This window comes from Zootoca vivipara, chromosome 3 (genome assembly GCF_963506605.1).
Source record: "Zootoca vivipara chromosome 3, rZooViv1.1, whole genome shotgun sequence".
NCBI classification, from domain to species: domain Eukaryota; kingdom Metazoa; phylum Chordata; class Lepidosauria; order Squamata; family Lacertidae; genus Zootoca; species Zootoca vivipara.
In genome coordinates, this window is record NC_083278.1 from 116,286,583 (window position 1) to 116,311,538 (window position 24,956).

At 47.2% G+C, this 24,956-nt stretch overlaps 1 protein-coding gene across 3 annotated transcripts in view; it reads left to right on the top strand.

The window, feature by feature from the left end:
* KIF13B (kinesin family member 13B) overlaps positions 1-24,956 on the top strand; it is a 160,980-nt gene that overhangs the window by 17,187 nt on the left and 118,837 nt on the right. The gene's annotated exons all lie outside the window — the stretch shown is intronic.

The following is a 24,956-nucleotide window of genomic DNA, read 5'->3' on the forward strand; positions in this document are numbered from 1 at the left end:
TGATTGGTGGGCTGGTGCATTTCTCCCTCTGCCCTTCAGCCATAAAAGCCCCCTTAGAGCGGCCTGCAACGATCAATAATGCGGCAGACATGTGGCTCAGAGTCATGGGCTCTTGAGGGTTTTGTACTGTAACCCACCAAGGCCTTGATTCAATAAGCTCCCTCTGCAATATGTCGAAGAGCTTGTATTAGTTTCCCTTAATCTCTGACCTCGTATTGACCAGTCCCCCAGAAAGCATCCATACCCCTTTCCCTCGGGAGAATATCTCTTACACGCATGTCTTTGCACACTTCTTGCAAAGGGCAGATGTTTCCCTTGCAGCCTGGGGAGGAGATCCTTTCTCAATCTTGGCCGAAGGAGATTCCCCGAGGCTGCAATTTTATACCCACTTACCTGAGAGTAAGCCTCATTGAAGTCACTGGGCCCTGCTTCTGAGTAGAAGGGTATAGGATTTCACTTGGGCATCTGAATTCATGGAATCGTAGAATTATAGACTTGGAAGGGTAATTGCACCCAGCCCACTGCAATGAAGGAATTTGCTTCCACTAGTTATGGATGGTTGTGAACCGGTTCCTTTCCACGAAATCACACATACGATGCAAACTGCAGCCCTGAGATGCTGCTTTGCGGAGTGGTGAATCCCAGAGAGCAGGTGAAATTCCAGATTCTGGTGTGGCTATGTCTGAGCTGCGCTGCCGTATTACTAATGCTGTTTCAGCTCTCCCTAAGTAGCTGTTTGGTTAGCTGAAGGCACGTATGACGTGTATCTCTAGTAGCAGAGATGAAAAGCAGGGCTATAATCAAGCTCACGTGCATGGTGCGATTCTGCAGAAGCACAGGGGGGACTGCAAAATGTGCAGGATTCCGCTTACGGAAAATATTTGCTAGCAAAATGAGTTTCAATAGGGACCAATGTCAGGTTTTGCGGTTAGGCAGGAAGAACCAGATGTGCAAATACAGGATGGGGGACCCCTGGCTTCCTAGCAGAACATGTGGAAAGGATCTAGGGGTCTTGGTGGACCACAAGCTCAACATGAGTCAGCAGTGTGATGCAGCAGCAAAAAAAGCTAACGCTATTCTAGGCTGCATCAATAGAGGTCTAGTGTCCAGCTCAAGGGAAGTGATAGTACCACTCTATTCTGCCTTGGTCAGACCACACCTGGTGTCCATTTCTGGGCACCGGAGTTTAAGAAGGATGTTGACCAGCTGGAACATGTGCAGAGGATGGCAACCAAGATGATCAGGGGTCTGGAAACCCAGCCTTATGAGGAACGGTTGAAGGAGATGGGTATGTTTTGCCTGTGAAAGAGGAGACTAAGAGGAGATATGAGAGCCATCTCAAGGGCTGTCACATGGAAAGCTGAGCAAGCTTGCTTCCTCCTGCTCCATCTTGGAAGTTCGTATTTATAAAAGCAGCTATAGTTGGAACGTGGCTGTCTTTCAGTATGAGAAGATCTGAGTAAACAACCAGGGTTAGGAGCCCCTAGAATGGCTCCTGTTTGTGGCAGGCCACACAGGCTGGGGGCCAAAGCCCCTTCGTGTTGCAAAACTTTGAGCCCCCCAACATTATCAAGAGGCCATCATATTCTGGCAGTGTTGGTGTCTTTTGATCTTCTCGTTCTGCTCATATAAGCTGCCAACATCTACCTATTCTGTTTGTTGCTGATGAGGGTGTCCGGATTCTACCGGGAAGGAGAGAAGGAGCGAGGTAGAAATTTGGAGGAGGTGGGGGCAGCTACCACCCTCCCATGTGGTCCCTAGAAGCAGTTTGCAGGCACGGTCAGGACTTCTGTGGACTTGAACTTGGAGCTTCTTGATTCCATTGACTCAGCTCCTCGTTGCTGGATTGGAAATTAATGGTCTCTGCCACTTCCCAGCACAGACTAAACACCATTTGGCTTCTGCCTGGCTGGTAGAAAACCACAAGAACGAGGCTGTCGAACATGGGAACCTCGGGGAGCAGCAGGGGAATGTGCAATTAGGATTCATGGCTTTGGGGTGGGCGGCCGGCCGGCCAGCTGAGCGATCCCATGTTTCCGCGCTGCAACTTTCGCTTCCGTGAACTAAGCCCACTCGCTTCAGCACGGGGCAAAGTTCACACTCCCCTATCAGGATTGCAAGGTAGGTTGTGTGCTTTGAACGCTGGCACCCGTCCCGGCGTCTGAGCAAATAGCCCGAATAGCTCCAATGCGGATCTGAGAAACCACAGGGGATGTTGTTGTTATTGTGGCAGAGGCAAGAAGGAGAGGGATTCTTTCTCATCAGGATGCCGGGTCCTGGGGTCACATCGCCACCTCGGGTTTCAGACAAACAGCGACCGAGGTGGTTAGAAAGTTCTGGGCTGCACATTCTTCTCTTTTCCCAGATCTCAGGGAAAAGCAGTGCTGAGTCGAGGTCGGTCCTGCGTCAGCAAGCATGTCATGCAGTGCTCTTCAGTTGCCCAGCTCAGGAAATGCAGGATTTTGCCTTGGTGCAAACTGCCTCCTGGGGGAAGGATGCAACGGATGCTCCTGGAGAAGGGCCTGCAGTGGCCACCTGAATTTTGAGACCTTTTCTGCTCCGCCCCCCTTCTTCCTTTTGCCTTGGAGGCATCTCATAATGTCAGCGTTCTAGAGAGAGAGCTCCGTTTCCTCAACACCACAAAAGATTTCAGGCCGCAGTGAAAAGGGTCCTGTCACCAAGTATGCAAAGCAGGAAGCTAAATGGATCAGAGGCAACATATAGCGGCATTGCACCTAGTGATGTTAAATTCTCGAGAATAATCTTTCAGAGGATATTCTCGATTAATGAGAGCATTAGAGAACTTTCATTTAAAATAGGAGAATATTCATTTTAATGCATTGAAAATGATAAAGTTTTCATGCATTGGAAATGATATAATTAGTTAATATACATGTTTATTCATGGGAAGACTTGTTCAGGTGGCAACCAAAAACTGTTCAGATAATTTTATTCAATGGGGCAATGCAGTGAATTCACATTGTTTGATTTTTCTGCACCAAACTTGAACGTGAATGACTCACGTTAATCACTAAGCCTGCCACTAACCGTATATTTACTATCAACTTATGAATTCCAATTATGTTGTGTATGTGTGAAATGTAGCTTTTAAAATAAATGGAATATAAAAATGTTCATAAAATTAAATGAATAGCATTTTTAAAACTAAAAAAAAAAGTTTTCTGGAGCTCACATTTCAGAACTGCCAATGGTGAATGACACAATGGCCAGCAATGTAACTGGATTTTTTTAAAAAAACATTACTGGCAATATCACAACTTGACTTATTATTTTAAAATGTGGGTTGTAAAACTGGTTCTTACATTAGAATTTACAGTTTGTGGAGAATATTCTCTGGAGAATTTTCTAGCAGAGAATATTCTCATTCTCGAGAATATTCTCCGGAGAATATTCTCACCTCTGAGTAGCGACCCTTGCGTTTCTGCAATAACACCTTGCAGCAGGTCTTGCTGTCAGAAAGTTCTTTGAGTCCTGCCCTCCAGAACACAATAGGATCCTGCCTTTTATCGCGCCAGACCTTGGTTCATCCAGCTCAGTATTGTCTACGCCAGTGGTGTCCAAACTTTTTTCAAAGAGGGCCAGATTTGATGAAGTGAACATGGGTGAGGGCCGACCAAAGTTGTTGACCTTTTTTTAGGGTTGAAGTTGTTGAGGGTTTTTTTTTAAAGGATTTTAACCCAGGAAATAAACTGCCATGAGGGCTGGATTAGGCCCCCGAAACAGACTTTGGACGTGCCTGGTCTACATGGACTGGCAGCAGCTCTCCAGGGTTTTTCAGATGAGGTGACTTTACAGCCCTGCCTGGAGATGCTGGGGATTGTGAACTTCATGGGCCTGGAATAACTCCCAACTGAGGATATTTTAGGATCATGCCCTCTGACAGATAACTCTGTCCAAGTTTTGAGATTATATATATATATATGATTTAAATTCTGTTTCAAATATTAGAAAGATAGAATGCATCACTGAATGTTGTTCTTGTTTAGTCGTTTAGTCGTGTCCGACTCTTCGTGACCCCATGGACCAGAGCACGCCAGGCACTCCTGTCTTGCACTGCCTCCCGCAGTTTGGTCAAACTCATGTTCGTAGCTTCGAGAACACTGTCCAACCATCTCGTCCTCTGTCGTCCCCTTCTCCTAGTGCCCTCCATCTTTCCCAACATCAGGGTCTTTTCCAGAGAGTCTTCTCTTCTCATGAGGTGGCCAAAGTATTGGAGCCTCAGCTTCAGGATCTGTCCTTCCAGTGAGCACTCAGGGCTGATTTCCTTGAGAATGGATAGGTTTGATCTTCTTGCAGTCCATGGGACTCTCAAGAGTCTCCTCCAGCACCATAATTCAAAAGCATCAATTCTTCGGCGATCAGCCTTCTTTATGGTCCAGCTCTCACTTCCATACATCACTACTGGGAAAACCATAGCATCACTGAATAGCATCACTGAATAGTTTTTAGGTATGGCTCCAGTGTGCCTACATTTTATAACATTTTATAACCCCTGTGCTCTCTAGGCCAGGGGTAGGCAACCTAAGGCCCGTGAGCCAGATGCAGCCCAGTCGCCTTCTCAATCTGGCTCTGCAACGGAGCTATGAGGCCAAACGCCCCCCCAGAGTGCTGAGTTGTGTGCCGACATTTGCAAGCACCTCTCTGACCCGTGTGCACGGGAAGTTAGAATTCGCAGCAAATGTCGTGTGAGCCTTCGGCAGATCATTTGATGATTTGGGCTGGGGCAGAGTATTATTATTATTCATTCAATTTGCATACCACCCCCCCCTCATACCTGCCAAGTTGCTGTCAGAGAAATAAGGGACCGGGCGGAAGTAGCAGACCGGAAGTAGCGCTGCCGCCATTTTGGAACTGGGCAGAGCAGCATCAAAAGTCGCTTCTGAGCATGCTCCGCCCCGTTCCAAAATGGCCGCCGCGCTAGAATAAACCGGGAAAAAACAAAAAAAATCAGTTTTTTCAGCTAGGAACAGCTGGAAAAACGGGGATTTCCCGGGGAATATGGGAGACTTGGCAGCTATGCCCCCCTATAGTCCGCAGGTCTCAGTATGAGGGCTGCGTAGCTATAAGCAATGGTCGTGAAAACGTTTGGGGCATATAGAGCTTTAAGATATGTACCCGCTCCTACTTTCTCGGGGTTTTTTAAGTCGTTGACGCCAGTTTTCCTGGCATCCTTTTTATTTGGAGGCTGATAGTGGACAGGCTGGGTGTCTTTCGAAGGCTCTGTCATAGCTGACTGCCTTTGTTAGGAGGAGCACTTAAATCACAGATAGCCCCTTGGGCAAGAGTATAATAGCATGTAATTGATAAGCCATCAGAATCAATTGCGGACTGGCCTGTCGCAGGCTCGGACCGTCTGCAAAATGAACTGTGGTTCAGTTAAAACCAGCCTACAACCTTCCTTGAAGGAGGGAGCCGGCTGTGCTTTTTGCCACATGTGATATGTTGTGAGCGAAAGAGACATGCTCTCTTGAGGCCTTGGAAGGGTTTGAGACCTGATTCCTGCTGTTCTCCCCCTCACCCCCAACTTCCAACAAAACTCTGGGGGAAGAGCATGTGAACCAGGCCTGCACATTTATTTCTTAATTCCTTTTACAGTCGTACCTTGGTTGCCGAACGCCTTGGAACTCGTACGTTTCGGCTCCCGAACGATCAAAAACCGGAAGTGAGTGTTCCGGTTTTCAAATGATTTTCGGAAACCAAAGTCCGGCGCGGCGTCCAATTGGCTGCAGGATGCTCCTGCAGCCAATCAGAAGCCGCGTCTTGGTTTTCGAACAGTTCCGGATGTTGAACGGACTCCCGGAACGCATTCTGTTTGAGAACCAAGGTATGCAAGAATTTATGGGGAGGCTGGACAGAAAATTCACACAGGAATAGTGACTTTGTGTTAAATCTCGCTTGAAAATATATCAGAAGCTGTGACAAGAGGAAGAGAATAACAAGAAAGAGCTGTTGGGAAAGATTGGGACTATATTGGACTATAATGATTGGAAAGAATTTGGAATTTGGATTAGAATGGCAGCAAGTATCGTTACTCAGAACCCTCAGATTTTGAAGCATGGGAAGTCAAAAATTGTATGATTAGGTATAATATTTGGTTTAATAGATATGTATTTGTATAATTTGGAATAATTGATATGATATGATTGGTTTGTAAGTGAAAAACTTAATAAAAATTGGTTGTTTTTTTTTAAAAAGAGAACCAAGGTACGACTGTATTACATTTGTATACTACCCTGTACCCGTCGATCTCAGGGCAGTTCACAACATAAAATCACAGTAAAAAATGCATAATTAAAAACAAAAACGAAGGAAACCCAATAACCCCACCCCTTCCACAACACGTCTTAAAATGGCATTGATTCTGTGGCAGTGGCCTGAGAGGTTGGACAGAGCCAGGAGATCAGGAGATACAGCCTCTCCCTAGCCATGATTTCATGCCATTTCAAAACTTAAAAAAGAACCCCAAACATTATGGTGATAAATTTGCAACTTTTGACTTGGTGGGCAGTAATGCAGATTATTATTATTATAAGTGTTGACGATGCGGGCATAGGGTTGATGCAGAGGTCATTGCTTACGGTGGAAACATCTGTTCAGAAGGCAGAACTGGGGAAAGAAGCGCTGGATGTGAAACCATGCTCGGAAAAAGCCGCACCCCCCCCCCGATGGTGCGCTTCAATAAATCAGGGCTCTTTCCTCACCTGGAAAAATGAATTTTGCTCTCGGCATCTTACCCTGGAGCAAAGCGTTTGCATCTGCGGTGGGGAGCGTGTCAGTCATCACATGAGGAGAGTTTGAAAAATGTGAGACGGAACCGGGAGTTTCTGTTCCTGTTTTTTTTTTTTTTAAAGAAATGATGGTGGCTGTTGGTTCCCTGCCCCCTTCCTGAGTGGGGAAGCTGTGCCTCTCCCAGTATTGCCAAACTGCAGTTCCCATTATCCCTGACCACTAGCTGGGCTAGCTGGGACTGACGGGAGTTGGGAGTTGCAGGGTCAGAGTTATAGCCTCTCCCCTCCTAAAGTTCTGGGTCCAGATTCAGCTCCCTGTGTAGTTGCGATGTGTATATCTCCAGTGGCACAGTGGATCGGTGTGTCCGGCTGTTAACCCGAAGGCTGATGGTTTGAGCCCACCCTCTCTAGCTCTATAATTTTATTCTGTGAACTGCCCTGAGAGGCCCTCGGATATAGGGCAGTATATAAATTTAAATAATAATAATAATAATAATAATAATAATAATAATAATAATAATAATAATAAGAAGAAGAAGAAGAAGAAGAAGAAGAAGAAGAAGAAGGTAAAGGGACCCCTGACCATTAGGTCCAGTTGCAGACAACTTTGGGGTTGCAGCGCTCATATCGCTTTACTGGCCGAGGGAGCCGGCGTACAGCTTCCAGGTCATGTGGTCAGCATGACAAAGCGCCACCCACGTCCCTTGATAATAATAATAATAATAATAATAATAATAATAATAATAAGTCCCAGCCCTAGGGTGGCCTAGGGGAAAATCAATTAATTTTTTAGAAGTATCAACAGCAGGGGATGAGATAAGTTCAACTTTCAGGGCTTTGAAAGAATCAGAGCATTTTTGCTTCAATGAGCTTCCGAAGGACGAGCATTCGATTATTTTCAGGGGCCACCACAGCACAGGCCCTGCTCCTGGTAGACGCAGGTTCTTCTTGGTTAATCTCAGAAGTTGGAGGGAGGTGGATATTTTCCCTGAGACAGTTTGGACCCCAAACAGACAAATGAGAATACTAATTCAGTCCTCAAGGACACGAGCTCTTTGTTAAATCCCTAAAATGAGGGAGAAACTTTCCCCTGGGCATACTCTGCATAACTGTGTAGAGCAAGTTTTTCCCCTTGAGCTCCTTCTGGCAATCCTTGTTGAGCTCTGAATATTGGGTTTAGTCATCCAAAGATGATCATATTAGTGTTTTGTCAACAAACAGCCTGGAGGAGAAATGTGCTTTTTCTTAGGTGGTGTGTTTGGGTCTTTGTATGTGAGATTTTATACTGTCTATGGGGGGGCAGAATTGCCTGTGATTCCCCCCCCCCTTTACTCAAAAAAGCTGACCGAGAGGTCAACATAACTGGTATTTCTTGGCTATAGCCAAACATTTGCTCCTGAGCTGGCCCCTTTCATTTTTCATTTTTATTTTTGGTGCAGGAGATTGTTTGCTTTGAGTAAACTTCCAGGTCTCCCATCAAGGCTCTGGAGTGCTTCTGTTATATATTAACCCAGTTTAGCCTTGTGCATGAAGCCTTTTTTGCAATTCCGATTTGCCCATTAGGAAAACCTCATAGGTGTGGCTACCATGAGCCAATCCCTGAGGAAGAGCCAGGTTCCTCGGAAACTTACCCAACGGGTAATTCTGGTCCATAGACTCCAGTCTTGTGACCATCCTCTCTCCCTGGTTGCTGGCACTCCCATTGCAGGGAGATGTCTGGGACCTGGGGCTTAGTGCAAGTCAAGGAACCTGAGGCTAAATATCAGCTTCAGCCAAACTTGGGTCTCCAGCGGTTGTCGGACTACAACTCCCATCATCCCTCACCACTACCGTAGCTAGGGATGATGGGTCTTGTACTCCCAACAACAGCTGGGGACCCATGTTTTTGAGAAACACTGGTTACGACTTTAAAGGATCAAAGGAACATAGCTGCCAAGTTTTCCCTTTTCTCGCGAGGAAGCCTATTCAGCATGAGGGAAAATCCCTTTAAAAAAGGGATAACTTGGCAGCTATGCAAAGGAAATAGCAGTATCTGCAACATGCCCGCCCATGTAAACTGGTGTCCAAACCATTTTGGATCCGAATTTATTATCTGTCATGGATGCTTTAGCTGAGATTTCTGCATGGCAGGGGTTGAACTAGATGACCGCTGAGGGTCCCTTCCAAGTTTACAATTCTATGATTCTCAGGCCCACACAACCCACTTTCAAAACAACCCAAACCTTCGCCCTGGAATCGTTTCTTAAGTGCAGGCGGCTGCGTAGGAATTTTCTCGTTGGCGCACTGCGATGATGAGCCGATTACAGTTGCTTGTTCCCAGCTTTGGGTGGTTCGGAGCTGACGATAAATCCCTTTAAATCTCTCTCCACTTAGAAAAAAAAACCCCACTTACCCAGGCAAGCCCGGACACTGTGGTCCAACTCTGAGGGCCTTCTGGAGGTTCCCTCCCTGCGAGAAGTGAGGTTACAGGGAACCAGATAGAGGGCCTTCTCGGTGGTGGTGCCCGCCTTGTTGGGAGCCGCCCAGAGTGGAAGTACGGTACCCTTCAGTTTTCAGCATAGGGTGGCTTCAGCTTGTGGTTTCAAATGAGCTCTTCTTGCTTGGCCAGCCTCGAGAGTGCATCTCTTGCACCCCTTCGTATCTGGCCCGGCTGTCGGTTCTGCCAGCGTGCCGGGGGGGGGGGATCTCCATTGAAATCCATGTGAGCCGCTCCGCTAGAAAACAGATGCAAGATAAAAACAAAAACTGGGGGGGGGGGGCCTTCATTTCCATCCCAAATACACCAGGGCTTCTGCTGAAAGGAAGATTTTTAATTAATGAGATCCCCGGGGACCGAGTAAGATACTTCCCCCTTTGTCTTCTGTGACATCTCTGTCCGTGTCTCTTTGCGCCGGAGACAAAGGTAGAGAAGGCCATTTTCCCTTCCCCACGTAACCCTGCGTTTTATAGGGGCTCTTTTATTGCTGTGTCCTCTTTATAAGTCCGTTTTACAGGAAGGCAGCATCTGCTGTTGGCCGTCCAGAAGGCAAGGACCCTTCCCTCTGGGCTGGAGTGTCTGCCCTTTTGACAAGAGAAACCAGACAAGGGTACCAGGCTTCAGCCGCCGTCCGTCCCCCTTCTTCGCTCTTCTGCTTTTAAGCAATACTGTATGATTTTAATTGGGGCAGCTCCTTCTGTACCTGCTCTGGCATTTCACAAAGGAGGGTCTGGGGCCGGAGGAATCCTTTGGCAGGCGCGCACAACTTGTTGGCTGACTCTCCCTGCCCGAGACGGCTGCTTTGTTCTCCTGTTAAAGCCAGTGCCGTTTTGAGAATGGAGCCTGTTATAGAAGAATGTTCATAATCCTAATATTAAGGAGCAACAAGTAGAGCTGGATAGAAATATTTCGGATTCCTAGGTGCTGGCCTGAGATTTCCTGGAGCCTGCACAAATTTTTAATGCCACCCACTTGCTCCATGCCTTCTGTGCCCCTCAACGCACACTTTCAGAAGTCGCTTTAGTAGTTCCTCTTAAGCAGGGAGAGCGAGGGCAAAATGTCCAAGCCCTTTTGATTGTAGAGCCTTAAATTTAAATTCTAGCACAAGTTTCAAAAGGGTAAAGGGATGCTAGACGCTGCTCCTTGCAAGGTCTTGATTGAAGGCGGTTGACTGACTGAACCCGGAGTACTCACGAATGGTTCCTCATCGTCCTAGAAAAATGTTATGAATGGGGCGCTTCAGGGTTCTCTCTATAAACAACTTGGATGAAGGAATTGTGGAGAAGCCTTAAAAGTTGGGCAAAAGATGGGTTGGATTCGTGGTCCCTTCCAATTCTGCAATTTTGTGATTCTTAAGACAGTGGAACCGTCTCCCTCGGAAGGTGGTGGACTCTCCTTCCTGGAGGTTTTTAAGCAGAGGTTGGATGCCCAACTGTCAGGGATGCTATAGTTGAGATTCCTGCATTGCAGGGGGTTGGACTAGAATTATTATTATTTTTTAAGCATTTGCTCAAAAGTTACAACACAATACATTTTCAATCAGTATATCCCCTTGGGGGTCCCTTCCAACTCTGCAATTCTATGAAACAGCCGTTCTCTTCCTGTTTGTAATTTTTGCAGGAGGGAGCGAGAGGCCTGAGCTGCAAAACCATTCTTGCTGGAGGTCTGAACTGATCGCTGAACTGATCCTGAGCCTCCTCCTCCTCCTCCTCCTCCTCCTCCTCCTCCTCCTCCTCCTCCTCCTCCTCCTCCTCCTCCTCCCATCTTTCCATCTGTTCCCCCCCCTCCTGCCTTCCTCCTCTTCCTCCGTGATTCTGCCCACCCCCGTCCACTCACAGAAAATTAGGCCAAGGGCCTGAGGCTGCAGGTTGCCCAGCCCTGCTGCGATGGGGGCGGGGGCAGGCAATCATTTTCACAGCTGAAGGGGGGATCCTTTTGTGAGGAAGGAGATGAGGAGGGTGCCCCCTTTCAAGCTGTTCACCCTCCAAGGCCAGCTTCCTCCACACACCCACACGGGATGAAGGGTATCACCAGGCGGCCAGCCGTAGTTCAGAGCATCTCCTTTTCATGCAGAGGGCCACAGGCTCAGTCCCCGACATCCCCAGGGGAGGCTAGGAGACAACCTTGCCAGAAACCCTGGAAAGCCACTGCCAGCCAGTGTAGGAAGTACTGAGCTATAAGTGCATGGCAGCTTCTTCTGTTCCTAGTCACCAGAGTTATCTCTACTTCCAGGGATGCTCTCTCGTGGCCGGATAGTATTGCCCCTTTGTCAGCTCTTGGTGGGCGTTATTTTTCTGCATGGGTATTTCATCTCTGCTAAGCGATGCAGCCTCAGGCCCTATATTTCTTATAGGCACACTAAATAATAATAATAATATATTTATACCCCGCCCATCTGGCTGGGTTTCCCCAGCCACTCTGAGCAGCTTCCAACAAAATATTAATACAAATACAACAAAACATCAGTCATGAAAAACTTCCCTAAACAGGGCTTCCTTCTGATGTCTTCTGAAAGTCAGATACAGTACAGTGGTATCTCCGGTTTCGTAAACGGAGAGACCACTTCTGCGCACGCGGCAAAAACCCGGAAATATACTTCCCGGGCTTGCCGCTTACGTATCCTGAAGTTTACATAACTGGGGGGAGACGTAAGCGGAGGTATGACTGTAGTTGTTTATTTCCTTGACCTCTGGTGGGAGGGCGTTCCACAGGGTGGGTGCCACTACCAAGAAGGCCCTCTGCTTGGTTCCCTGCAACTTGGCTTCTCGCAACGAGGGAACTGCCAAAAGGCCCTCCTTGGAGCTGGATCTCAGTATCCGGGCTGAAGAATGGGGGTGGAGACGCTCCTTCACATGCAGACTTGACTAACATAAGATGCAATAGTTCTCTACCCTTCTTAGTTTTTATTGTGTGTGATCTGTTGCATTGGCGGCTGGCTTGCACAATTCCCATAAATCTTCTTGTGGTGGATCTGCAGAGAGTTATAGCCCGGAAAGCAGGGGCGCCTTTTGACACCCAGCAAACAAAACTTCCTTCCTAAATCGTAAGGCGACTCGTGGGCGTAGCACTGGATCGCAGCTGGAATGCCTTGCCTTATGCGCTTCGCAGTTTCGCCCTCCCCTGCAGTGACTCTTGCAATGTCATTGTTAATTTGGGATGCAAGAACTTCACAGCGTGAACCTTACCAGGGTCACTGTTGTTGACTTGGTTGTGGTTTTGCTGCCAGGATCTCCTGCTGATCACTTTCCCCTGCCCTGCCGAGGCTTCCTTTACAGGTGGAGGAGGGTTGGATGGTGTCCCACCTCGAATTGCTTAATAAATATCACTGGACTGGTGTCTGTTTGCTTTGCTGAGCTGGCTCAACTCTCCTCCTCCTCCTCCTCCTCCTCCTCCTCCTCCTCCTCTGCTGCCTTGGAGATTAAGCCCAGGTACTTTCGCAGCATTCCCCCTTCTAGGCCTTTTGTAAGTTTGCAGCCGATAAGGAAGCCTTTATCTACCCAGTGAGCAATAGACCCGGGATGTTTGCATATAGCTTTGTGTCCTCCCTTAAACCCTTCAAGGGCGCTCTCTTGCGTGAGCTGGAGAATCAAGGGACCTTTCTAAAGGGAGGCTCTCCATTCCTGAGCTCGTAGCTTTGAAGGAATCGTGCGCTTGAGAGGCAACCAGTACTAGGCCAACCCAAAAGGAAGCTGTCTTGTGGCATCAGAAAATAAAGAAGGAAGAGTGACAGCTCGGTGGTAGACCATTTGCCTGCACGCAGGAAATCCCCGGCATCTCCGAGCAGGACTGGGAAAACACCCCTGTCTGAAATCCCGCAGAGCTGCTGCCACCCAGTGCTGACATTACTGACATTACTGAGCTAGATTGACCAGTGGTTTTACTTGCTTTAAATCAGGCGGCTAACAGATTGAGGTTGAATCCTGACAAGACAGAAGTACTGTTTTGGGGGGACAGGGGGCGGGCGGGTGTTTAATCTGTGATATTTTAATGTATTTTGCTATTTTTTGGAAGCCGCCCAGAGTGGTGGGGGAAACCCAGCCAGATGGGCGGGGTATAAATAAATAATAAGGGACCCTGAGGGTCATCCAGTCCAGCCCCCATGGGGGGGTCTGTTTGAGATGTGAAATAACCCCACCTCCTCAAAAACAGCAAAATAATGGGCGTAGGAACATTAGGACGGAAAAGCAGTGTGTAGTTCAATTGCGGACGGGCACAAAGGGTTCCACCCAACATTGCGGGAGCCCGGCGTGTGTGTGTGACAATAATAATAATAATAATAATAATAATAATAATAATAATAATAAATTTTATTTCTACCCCGCCCTCCCCAGTCAAAACCAGGCTCAGGGCGGCTAACACCAATAAAATTACAATAAGACATAAAAGAAAAGAAAACAATTAATTAAAATACAGATTAAAATACAAAATTGTTGTTTGTGGACCTTAAGGTCCTCCGCGGGGCATACCAGGAGAGGCAGTCCTGTAGGTACAAGGGTCCCAAGCTGCATAGGGCTTTAAAGGTCAAAACCAGCACCTTAAACCTGATCCTGTACTCCACCGGGAGCCAGTGCAGCTGGTAAAGCACTGGATGAATGTGATCCCGCGGCCGGGACCCCGTAAGAAGCCTCGCCGCGGCATTCTGCACCCGCTGGAGTTTCTGGGTCAGCTTCAAGGGCAGCCCCGCGTAGAGCGAGTTACAATAATCGAGCCTGGAGGTGACCGTCGCATGGACAAGGCCCGGTGGCGCCTAGAGCAGTCCTGCAGTGATGGCTCCCAACTGGGATGGGTTTAAAAGAGGATTGGGCCCATTAATGGAGGAGGAGAGGGCTAGTAATGGCTGCTAGCCAGGAGGGCAAAGCTCTGCCTTTGCAGTCGAAGGCAGCGGCGCTTCTGAATCCCAGTTGCTACAGGAGGGGAGACTTGCTTTCGTGCCCCAATCCTGCTTGCTGGTTTCCCACAGGCCCCCGGTTGGCCACTGTGAGAACAGGGTGCTGGGCTTGATGGGCCAACAGCCTCTTCTCAATTTCTCACGCTCTCAGTAAAGCAGTGCTCTTCTTTCTCAGCTGGAACTTGCACCGCAAAGCGTCCCCGTGGATTTCCTGCCCTGGATCTGGCTTGAGAGCAGTACATGTGAAAAGGATCTAGGAGTCTTGGTAGACCACAAACTTGATATGAGTCAACAGTGTGATGCAGCAGCTAAAAAAGCCAGTGCAATTCTGGGCTGCATCAATAGGAGTATAGCATCTAGATCAAGGGAAGTAATAGTGTGAGTGTGGTGGAGTCTCCTTCTTTGGAGGTCTTTAAGCAGAGGCTTGACAGGCATATGTCAAGAATGCTTTGATGGTGTTTCCTGCTTGGCAGGGGGTTGGACTGGATGGCCCTTGTGGTCTCTTCCAACTCTATGATTCTAAGTCCAACACTCTAACCACTAGGCCACACTGGCTCTCACAATTATATCTCGTGTGAGATGAAGTTGCCAGCAAGCCAAGGCAGGAAGGCACTTTTCCAGACTTCCATATGTCAGAATGACAACTGCAGTTTTGCTTCAGGGAAGTGTCACCTGTATCTTACACTGGGCTGTGTGGTTTGTAGTACTTTATTCTGCAACCACAGCATCACTTTTGCATCTCCCCCTTGGGATGACCCTTGTGGTCTCTTCCAACTCTATGATTATATGGATCTTTATGGAGAAGAGTTTGCTTTTGCTGTTTCGAGGTGAATCCCTCAGCCTTTTGACGTGCAGGGGCCTTGTTACGGCACGCTAAATATCGCCCCTGTGAGACGACAGCGCCATTGTTGGCTTGAGGGCTTCGCTCGCTTTGGCCTTTTGCGTTAATGGCTTGGGCCAAGTCGAGCTTGAAAGGTTTACGAGCGGCAGATGTGTCGGGGAGCCCGCGGGGGTCTTAAAAACTCACCCCCGGGTGACCCTGACCCGTTGCCATGGCGTCGCCTTTGACCAAGCCAAGGGTGGTCACTGTCCGTACTCTGCGCACCGTGAGATGCCCATGCGCCGGGGCATGTGCCACTCCTTTAGCACAAAGAGAATGTGGCCCTGGAGGGAGGACCGGACGGAGGTTTGTATAAAAGCAAGCAGTGAAAACAGGTTTCCCTTCTCTCTCTCCAACTTGCATAGCACCCAAAACATGAGGTCACCCAGTGGCATTGATTGACAAGGGATTCAGGCCAGGCTAAAGAAATGTCTTCCCAGAAGCAAGAAGTCCCAGCAAAGGAAGAATTGGATACAAAAACATACGGAATATGCAGAAATAGCGAAACTTACCGGAAGAATAGGAAATCAAGATAACAAACTTTTTATAAAAGAATGGAAATAGTTTATTGAATATCTAAATTGTAAACAGATAAGAACATTGGCAGGATTATTGTAATAATAATAATAATGATAATTATTATTATTATTTGTTTGTACTCCGCCCATCTGGCTGGGTTTCCCCAGACACTCTGGGCGGCTTCCAACAAAGATTAAAAATACATTAAAATGTCACATATTAAAAACTTCCCTGAACAGGGCTGCCTACAGATGTCTTCTAAATGTCAGGTTGTTATTTATCTCTTTGACATCTGATGGGAGGGCGTTCCACAGGGCGGGCGCCACTACTGAGAAGGCCCTCTGCCTGGTTCCCTGTTGCTTTGCTTCTTGCAGTGAGGGAACCGCCAGAAGGCCCTCGGTGCTGGACCTCACTGTCCGGGCAGAGCAATTGAGGTGGAGATGCTCCTTCAGGTATACTGGACCGAGGCCATTTAGGGCTTTCAAGGTCAGCACCAACACTTTGAATTGTGCTCGGAAACGTACTGTGAGCCAATGCAGGTCTTTCAGGACCGGTGTCATATGGTCTCGGCGGCTACCCCCAGTCACCAGTCTAGCTGCCGCATTCTGGATTAGTTGTAGTTTCTGGGTCACCTTCAGAGGTAACCCCACATAGAGTGCATTGCAGTAGTCTAAGCGGGAGATAACTAGAGCATGCACCACTCTGGCAAGACAGTCTGCAGGCAGGTAGGGTCTCAGCCTGCGTTACCAGATGGAGCTGGTAGACAGCCGCCCTGGACACAGAATTGACCTGCGCCTCCATGGACAGCTGTGAATCCAAAATGACTCCCAGGCTGCGCACCTGGTCCTTCAGGGGCACAGTTACCCCATTCAGGACCAGGGAGTCCTCCACACCAGCCTGCCCCCTGTTCCCCAACAACAGTACTTCTGTCTTGTCAGGATTCAACCTCAATCCGTTAGCCGCCATCCGTCCTCCAACAGCCTCCAGACACTCACAATTGTGCTCAAGGAGACGAGCCCATCCCCTCTGCCCTTCCATGCCCCAACCGGCCTCAACTGCCTTCCTTGCCCCCTCGCCACAGCTGCCGTTGAAAAGGAAATGCCTTGCAGGAGGCATTTTCATCCGTTCTAAAGGACCACCAAAGCAAAGGAGAGATAAGAGTCTTGGAGAAGACACTTCCTCCTTAGCAGAAACGGCCATGGCAAAAAAAACAAACCTCTTCCTCCCCAGAGCTGAACCCACTCCCCCCCCCAAAAGCCCCAACTGCAATGTTTTGTGGGTGGGTTTCCGTTTTCTGGTTTCTCTTTCCTGATCTTTAAGTGATTTCATGAAAGCGTTGCCTAAAACACCTGGTATCCAATATCAGTTGGAGAGAACATTGAATTGCCTCCAGAGAAACGCCCGAAATTCGCCAGGCACATTTTGCACCCACCCAAGTGTTTTCAATACTGTCTCTTTGCTTTGTAGAGTTAGGCTACTGCAGGTGTCTTTAGGGCAGGAATAGGGAACATGTGGCTTTCTGGGAGTTTTGGGAACGTGATGCTCCCATTACACACAGTCACAGAGTATGCCGATGGGAGCTGGGGTCTGACACCATCCAGAGCAGAGTGTGTTTCTCTAAATGGACTGTGTCGGGTGACATAAGGATGGTTAAACCTGCTGTTGAATAACGATGTGTAAATTTTAGAAACTTGACTCTTCCTTGTGCAGAGACCAGATGTGTTTTCCTGGTAAAACATTTATTTCCTACTGCTTCCCTGTCTCCCAGCTTCTTTTCACTGCCCAAATTTCCTTTACGAGGAGGAGGAGGGGGAGGAGGAGGAGGAGGAGGAGGAGGAGGAGGAGGAGGGGGAGAAAGAAGAAGAAGAAGAAGAAGAAGAAGAAGAAGAAGAAGAAGAAGAAGAAGAAGAAGAAGAAGAAGAAGAAGAAGAAGAATGTTGTTGATGATGATATTCTAAGGAAAAACAACTTCACGCAAAATTTTGTCTACTCACAAGAGGTTTAAAGACTATCTCAAGGCAAATCTAAAAAAAATGTAGTATAAACACCAACAATTGGGAAACACTGGCCTACAAGTGTTCCAATTGGAGAACAGCCTTTACCAAAGGTGTCCTGGGCTTTGAACACACTCGAACTCAGGACGCAACGGAGAAATGTGCTAAGAGGAAGGCAGGCTTGGCAAACCCTCACCATGATCAACTCCTGCCCGGAAACCTATGTCCCCACTGTGGAAGGACGTGTGGATCCAGAATTGGCCTCCACAGTCACTTACGGACCGTATTTATGAAAGACGAAGAAGGAGAAGGAGAAGAAGAAGAGGAGGAGGAGGAAGAAGAAGGAGATGAAGATTGCAGGCACCACCTAACCGTTTTAGGGACTCCACGCTGGATCTGTGTAGCGTATACTCCTGCAAGGCAGCAGAGGTTTAGGATCAGAATTTTCCTTTTCCTGGATGGGCTACCTTGCCAGGTTGACAAGCCTCATCTGCCCCTCACGTCCTGTAATGTGTGTGTGAGATTCCTGCATGGCAGGGGGTTGGACTGGATGACCCTGGGGGTCCCTTCCAACTCTACAATTCTAAAATTCTGTACTGTCTTGGAATTAATTTCCTCTTCTCCCGGCCACACCTGGACTTCTCACTTTACCACGTGAAATCTGAAGCGGTGGTGCCGCTCAGGGTGTTGTCCCTTATTAATTTGTCGAAACAGAGGTTATTATGTGTACGAGTAGCTTTGAAATATTTCAAGATGTGTGCTTTTAACGTCAAAGCAGCAGCGCTTCCCTGCCGCTGCCCGAAACAATGAATGGAAGCCCGTTGTGTTATGTTCACGTAGCCCGATCCTCCCCTGGGAATATTTCATTATTAAGTCATGAGTCTGCCAATATGAAACGTCAAGGAGGGGAAATAACCGAGGGGTGAGGAGAAGGGTTATTTCGGATGCTGTGCGAAGGGTAAGGCTACAGCACAGTCAAAAGAATGATCTCTTTTTCCCTGGCAGGGTGGGTGGGACGGGGTGCCAAGTTTTAAAAACAGGGTGTGTGTTTTTGCCATGCCTCTCTCTAAACTCAAGCTGGCTAGCAACAAACGCAGTTGAAAACCCAAGAACTACCAAGGGGGCAAAGTTGACATAAATGTTCAGTCCTTTAAAATCCAACAAAATCGAGAGCTACACATGATTAAATCAACAACAGTATTTCGTAAAGCCACATAGCCTCATAAGAGAACTTTCAAACCACCACCAGAGGCCTTTTGTAGAATCATAGACCTGTAGAGTTGGAAGGGACCCCAAGGGTCATCTAGTCCAACCCCGTGCAATGCAGGAATCTCAGCTAAAGCATCCCTGACAGATTACCATCCAACCTCTGCTTAAAAACCTCCAAGGAATCATAGAATCATAGAGTTGGAAGAGACCACAAGGGCCATCCAGTCCAACCCCCTGCCAAGCAGGAAACACCATCAAAGCATTCCTGACAGATGGCTGTTAAGCCTCTGCTTAAAGACCTCCAAAGAAGGAGACTCCACCACACTCCTTGGTAGCAAATTCCACTGCCGAACAGCTCTTACTGTCAGGAAGTTCTTCCTAATGTTTAGGTGGAATCTTCTGGAGAGTCCAGAACCTCCCGAGGGACTCTTCTTCCACTGTTGAACAGCTCTTACTGACACAAAGTTCTTCCTCTGACAAGGACCGATGGAGTAAAACTGTCGAGGAAATCGGTGCTTTTCAATAAACCTGCCACGGTTTTACTACATAATGCAATACTGGTAGAACACGGTCGGAGACCTCAGAAAACACTTGTGGGATAAGGTAAAGGTAAAGGCACCTCTGACCATTAGGTCCAGTCGCGGATGACTCTGGGGTTGCGGCGCTCAACTTGCTTTATTGGCTGGGTCATGTGGCCAGCATGACTAAGCCGCTTCTGGCAAAACCAGAGCAGCGCACAGAAACACCATTTACCTTCCCGCCAGAGCGGTACCTATTTATCTACTTGCACTTTGACGTGTTTTCGAACTGCTAGGTTGGCAGGAGCAGGGACCGAACAACGGGAGCTCACCCCACCGTGAGGATTCAAACCACCGACCTTCTAATCGGCAAGCCCTAGGCTCTGTGGTTTAACCCACAGCGCCACCTGCATCCCTTTACTTGTGAAATACCTTTGCTTAAAAACTGAAATTACCTGAAAGTTAAATGTAAATACAGTGGTGCCTCGACTTACAAAGGCGATCCGTTCCACGGCGCTCTTCGTAAGTCGAAGTCTTCGGTTGTCTAAGCGTCCGTGTCAAAGCACGATTTTGTGCTTCTGCGCATGCGCGGACAGTGCGCGCAGCGAAAAGACTTCCGGGTTTGCCGACTTCGTAAGTCGAAATCTTCGGAAGTCAAGTCATTCGGATGTCGAGGTACCACTGTAAATAGACATTCGGCACCTCGGGAAGAGGGGGTTGTTGCTTTTTGTATAAATGAGTGAAAGGAATAAAATATTTTGGGGAACGATCACTAACCTTTAAATCAATTTCCTCCTTTAGAAATCTGTTGCGTATCTTAGCAGCTGTGATTTTTGTGGGCAATTCTCATCCCTCCTGTTTCCTCGCTCCCTTTCTAGCTGCCTCGAGTTTGATTTTGATGTATTTTACATCTGCCAGCCATAGTTTAATCAAAGCAAGTTGTTGTCTCTTAAAGACAGTGGAAGAGAGCCGGAAGTTTGGCAAGGCTCTGATGGGACAGTCGTCTTTTTTTGCTGGGAAACAGCTGCTCAGAGCTAACGATTCGCTTCTTGCAGTGTGTTCAACACCTGGCATCCTATTTGGCCGACCCAATGAAATCTGCAAGGTTCGGGCTGGCTTAGCTCTTAGGCTACGCAAGCTTGTACTCGGGCAGCCCCTGAGCCAAATGGGTTGCCCAGAGTCATGTTAACATAAAAAGTTAGTTCAATATTTCATGGCCCCTTAATGTATTTTTAGGTCGTATGGGTGATGTGCAGGTAGCATAAGAGAATCCCTTTTACTTCTTGGAAAATAAAAAAAATTCCTTCCAATAGCACCTTAGAGATCAACTAAGTTTGTTATTGCTATGAGCTTCCGTGTGCATGCTTTCCCCCTCTATTTTATTTTTAAATTTCTTATTAGATTTCTTTGTTGCCCAGGGCTGTTCACAAGGCCTCCCAGCCCACAAATTTGTTTTAATTTGAATATCAAGAGAGCGCCGTGCGAAGGAAAGGAGCCCTGCAAGGCTCCCCGTGCCAGTCCCGAGAAAGAAGAGGGGAATGTTAGAAAAGAGGACAGAAGTTTTTAAATCTAAGCTTCTTAGGCCTCCCAAGTACAAAACAGGCGTTCGGAATTGCTGGCCTGAAATGCAGCTTATTCTCGGTGGGTGGGAGAACGATGGAGCAGATGTTGAAAGCCCACCCCATGAAACAGAGAAAGCAGGACAAGCCTTTGAGGACGGGGCAGAATGCGACTTGCGCAGAAACATGACTTTTCTTCCCTTCCCCGCGATTCTGGTCCTCATTGCTGAAAGGGAATGGAGGGGCCTCGAATACAAGCCACAGTCCCTTTGGATGTCCCAAACATGTCTCTTTCGTTGCCATCTTTCTGCATCTTCTCCAGGTGCTGCTTGTTATTAAGTCTCCATTTGATTGTTTCCCCAGCTTTTATCCCCCATCTGTCACTAAAATCTGGGCTTGCCTGCTCCCCCCCTGTTCCCACCCACCCTATCTGCCCGTATTTGAAGCCCCCTTTGGTAGACACTGGGCACACAGGGGTGGATTTCTGCCATTTTGACCGGAACGGGGTAGCTGCTGTTTTGCGGGGAGTTTGGCGACGAGGATGAGACCAGTTACCCGAACTCCAAAGCCGTAGCAGAATGGAATCTGTAGACCATATGTAGAAAGTTCTCTTGCAATTTCTGCCAACACAAACACACACACACACACACACAGAGAGAGAGAGAGAGAGAGAGAGAGAGAGAGAGAGAGAGAGAGAGAGAGAGAGAGAGAGAGAGAGAGAGAGAGAATTGTCGCTTTGCTCTTTGGGCAAACCAGGTCATTGAGAGCTTATCCCCCTCCCCTCCTCTCCCACCCATAAAACCCTCCCTGACACGGTGTGGCAAACAGGACAGGCTTGCATGCCATGAAAAACATGGGAGAGTTGTGGCACCAGCAACATGCAGCCAATGCCTGTATATATTTCATAGAATCATAGAGTTGGAAGAGACCACGAGGGCCATCCAGTCCAACCCCCTGCCAAGCAGGAAACACCATCAAAGCATTCCTGACAGATGGCTGCCAAGCCTTTGCTTAAAGACCTCCAAAGAAGGGGACTCCACCACACTCCTTGGTAGCAAATTCCACTGCCGAACAGCTCTTACTGTCAGGAAGTTCTTCCTAATGTTTCGGTGGAATCTTCTTTCTTGTAGCTTGAATCCATTGCTCCGTGTCCGCTTCTCTGGAGCAGCAGAAAACAACCTTTCTCCCTCCTCTATATGACATCCTTTTATATATTTGATGTGTGAGGGTCAACCAAAGTTGTTGACCTTTTTTAGGATTGAAGTTGTTGAGCTTTTTAATTATTATTATTATTATTATTATTATCCCAGGAAATAAACTGTCACAGGGGCCGGATTAGTCCAGCCAGAGGGCCAGGTGAAGTTGCCTGGTCGTTGTTGTAGAAAGGACTGTTGAGCTCTGCCACTCTTAAATTGCACTTTGCTTTCCGTGTGTGTGTCTGTGTCCCTTCCTTAAACCAAAATCGGTCTGGACTAGCAGTAAGTCAAAGGAGAGGAGAAAGAGCCACAGAATCACAGAATTGTAGAGATGGAAGGGCCATTTATTCCAGGGGTGTCCAAACTTTTTTCCAAAGAGAGCCAGATTTGATGAAGTGGACGTAGAATCATAGAGTTGGAAGAGACCACAAGGGCCATCCAGTCCAACCCCCTGCCGAGCAGGAAACACCATCAAAGCATTCTTGACATATGCCTGTCAAGCCTTTGCTTAAAGACCTCCAAAGAAGGAGACTCCACCACACTCCTTGGCAGCAAATCCCACTGCCGAACAGCTCTTACTGTCAGGAAGTTCTTCCTAATGTTTAGGTGGAATCTTCTATCTTGTAGTTTGAATCCATTGCTCCGTGTCCGCTTCTCTGGAGTAGCAGAAAACAATCTTTCTCCCTCCTCCATATGGCATCCTTTCATATATTTGAACATCCTTTCATATATTTGAACATGGCTATTTTAATAGCGTCAACGACAAAAGCAAATTGAAAAGCGTAGCAAGGAAATGCAAACCGTGCAAATCCAATCTGATTTCAGGAATTGGGCATATTCAGGTGCGGACAGCATGCAAATTGCTGGTTGGGGTGGGGGGAAGTGTTGCCAAAGTTTTAGAAAGTCGTGGCTTCAAAACTCTTTCCCCCTTCCCCAACCTTGGTTTAGGGACTCTCCATCCCTTAATTGGACGTGGCTTCTGCATCTGCCAGCGTGGTGCAATTGCTAGAGTACAGTGGAACCTCGGAACTTGAACAGAAGCCATTCCGGAAGTCTGTCCGACTTCCAAAATGTTTGGAAACCAAGGTGCGGCTTCTGATTGGCTGCAGGAAGCTACTGCAGCCAATCGGAAGCTGCGTCGGATGTTCGGGTTCCAAAGAATGTTCACAATCCGGAACACTCACTTCCGGGTTTGCGGCTTTCGGGAGCCAAAACGTTTGACTCGCAAGGTTTTTGGGATCCAAGGTACGACTGTATTAGATCTGGAACCTGGGAGACCATGGAGCTCACTGGGTGATCATGGGCCAGTTCCTGTCTCTCAACCAAGCCTACTTCACAGGGTTGTCGTAAGGGTGAAATGGGGAGGAGGAGAACCATGCGCACCACCTTTAGCTATGGTGCATAAATGCAATAAATAAATAAATAGTAATAAATGCTATGGTCCATGGGGTCAGGAAGAGTTGGACACGACTAAACGACTAAACAACAACAACAAATAAATTTGTCTTTGAAATGTTTTGATTCTAAGCAAGGCATCCCTCCCCTGGGTACTGCGTGGAAGAAAATGGGAAGCCAGGTTATTTTCCCATCTCTCCTTCCTCCTGAGACCTCTCTGCTCTTTTGAGTTCTTTTAATAATAATAATAATAATAATAATAATAATAATAATAATAATAATAATAATTTTTATTATTTGTAGGCCGCCCATCTGGCCGGGTTCCCCCAGCCTCTCTGGGCGGCTTCCAACAAAATATTAAAATACAGAAATCCATCAAACATTAAAAGCTTCCTTAAACAGGGCTGCCTTGAGATGCCTTCTAAAGGTCTGGTAATTGTTGTTCTCTTTGACCTCTGGTGGGAGGGCGTTCCACAGGGTGGGTGCCACTACCGAGAAGGCCCTCTGCCTGGTTCCCTGTAACTTGGCTTCTCATAGTGAGGGAACCGCCAGAAGGCCCTCGGCGCTGGACCTCAGTGTCCGGGCAGAACGATCTCATAATTTTATTGTTCTTTTTGTTAATGTCTTTGAGGTTTTTTTTTAAAAAAATTAAAATTAAAATTAACAGCCAGGCAGCTTGTAAATTTTATGAAATAAATGCATTTATGGGTGCCCAATGTCTAAAAATGGTTTGCAGCTCCCCAAGGGGCTTGCTCTACCCACTCAGCCACAGCATACTTCAAAAACAGATGGTTGGACATAGGCCGAAAGTGGCTGAATGTCCATTGTTGGGTGGGGTGGTGGTTTGTTTTTAAGTCAATGAACTGACACTTTCTGTAAGAAGCTTTCCCTCTTGCAAAGAGGTGCTGAGTGGTGGCAATGCAAAGTTATAAAGATTTTTGGGGAAATGATATATAATGAATTGGAAAAAAAATGCTTAAAATAACTTTTGTTAAAAATCCAGAAGCCTTTTTATTAGGAATAACAGGAAGGGAAATACCCCCCAAATATAAAAATCTATTTATGTATGCAACGCACGGCCACATGCATATTGATAGTCCAATGCTGGAAAGAGGAAAAAATTCCCACGAGAAAAGATTGGCAAATTAAGCTGATGGAATATGCAGAGATGGCAAAATTAACAGGAAGACTCAGAAATCCGGGTAATAACAAATTAAAAAATGAATGGGAAATTTTTATGGCATATATGTCAAAGCATTGTATACAAGGTGATATATCAGCAGGATTCTGAAAATATTTGCAGTACAGTGGTGCCTCGCTAGACAAATTTAATTCGTTCTACGGGTCTATTCTTATAACGAAAAATTTGTCTAGCGAATCCCATAGGAATGCATTGAATATTTTTCAAAAAAAAATTTGCCCATAGGAACGCATTAATTGAATTTCAATGCATTCCTATGGGAAACCGCGATTCGCTAGATGAATTTTTCATAAAACGAATTTGTCTAGCGAGGCAACCTCCGCTCGAAAAATCCTTTCGTTAAGCGAACATTTCGTCTTACAGGGCGTTCGT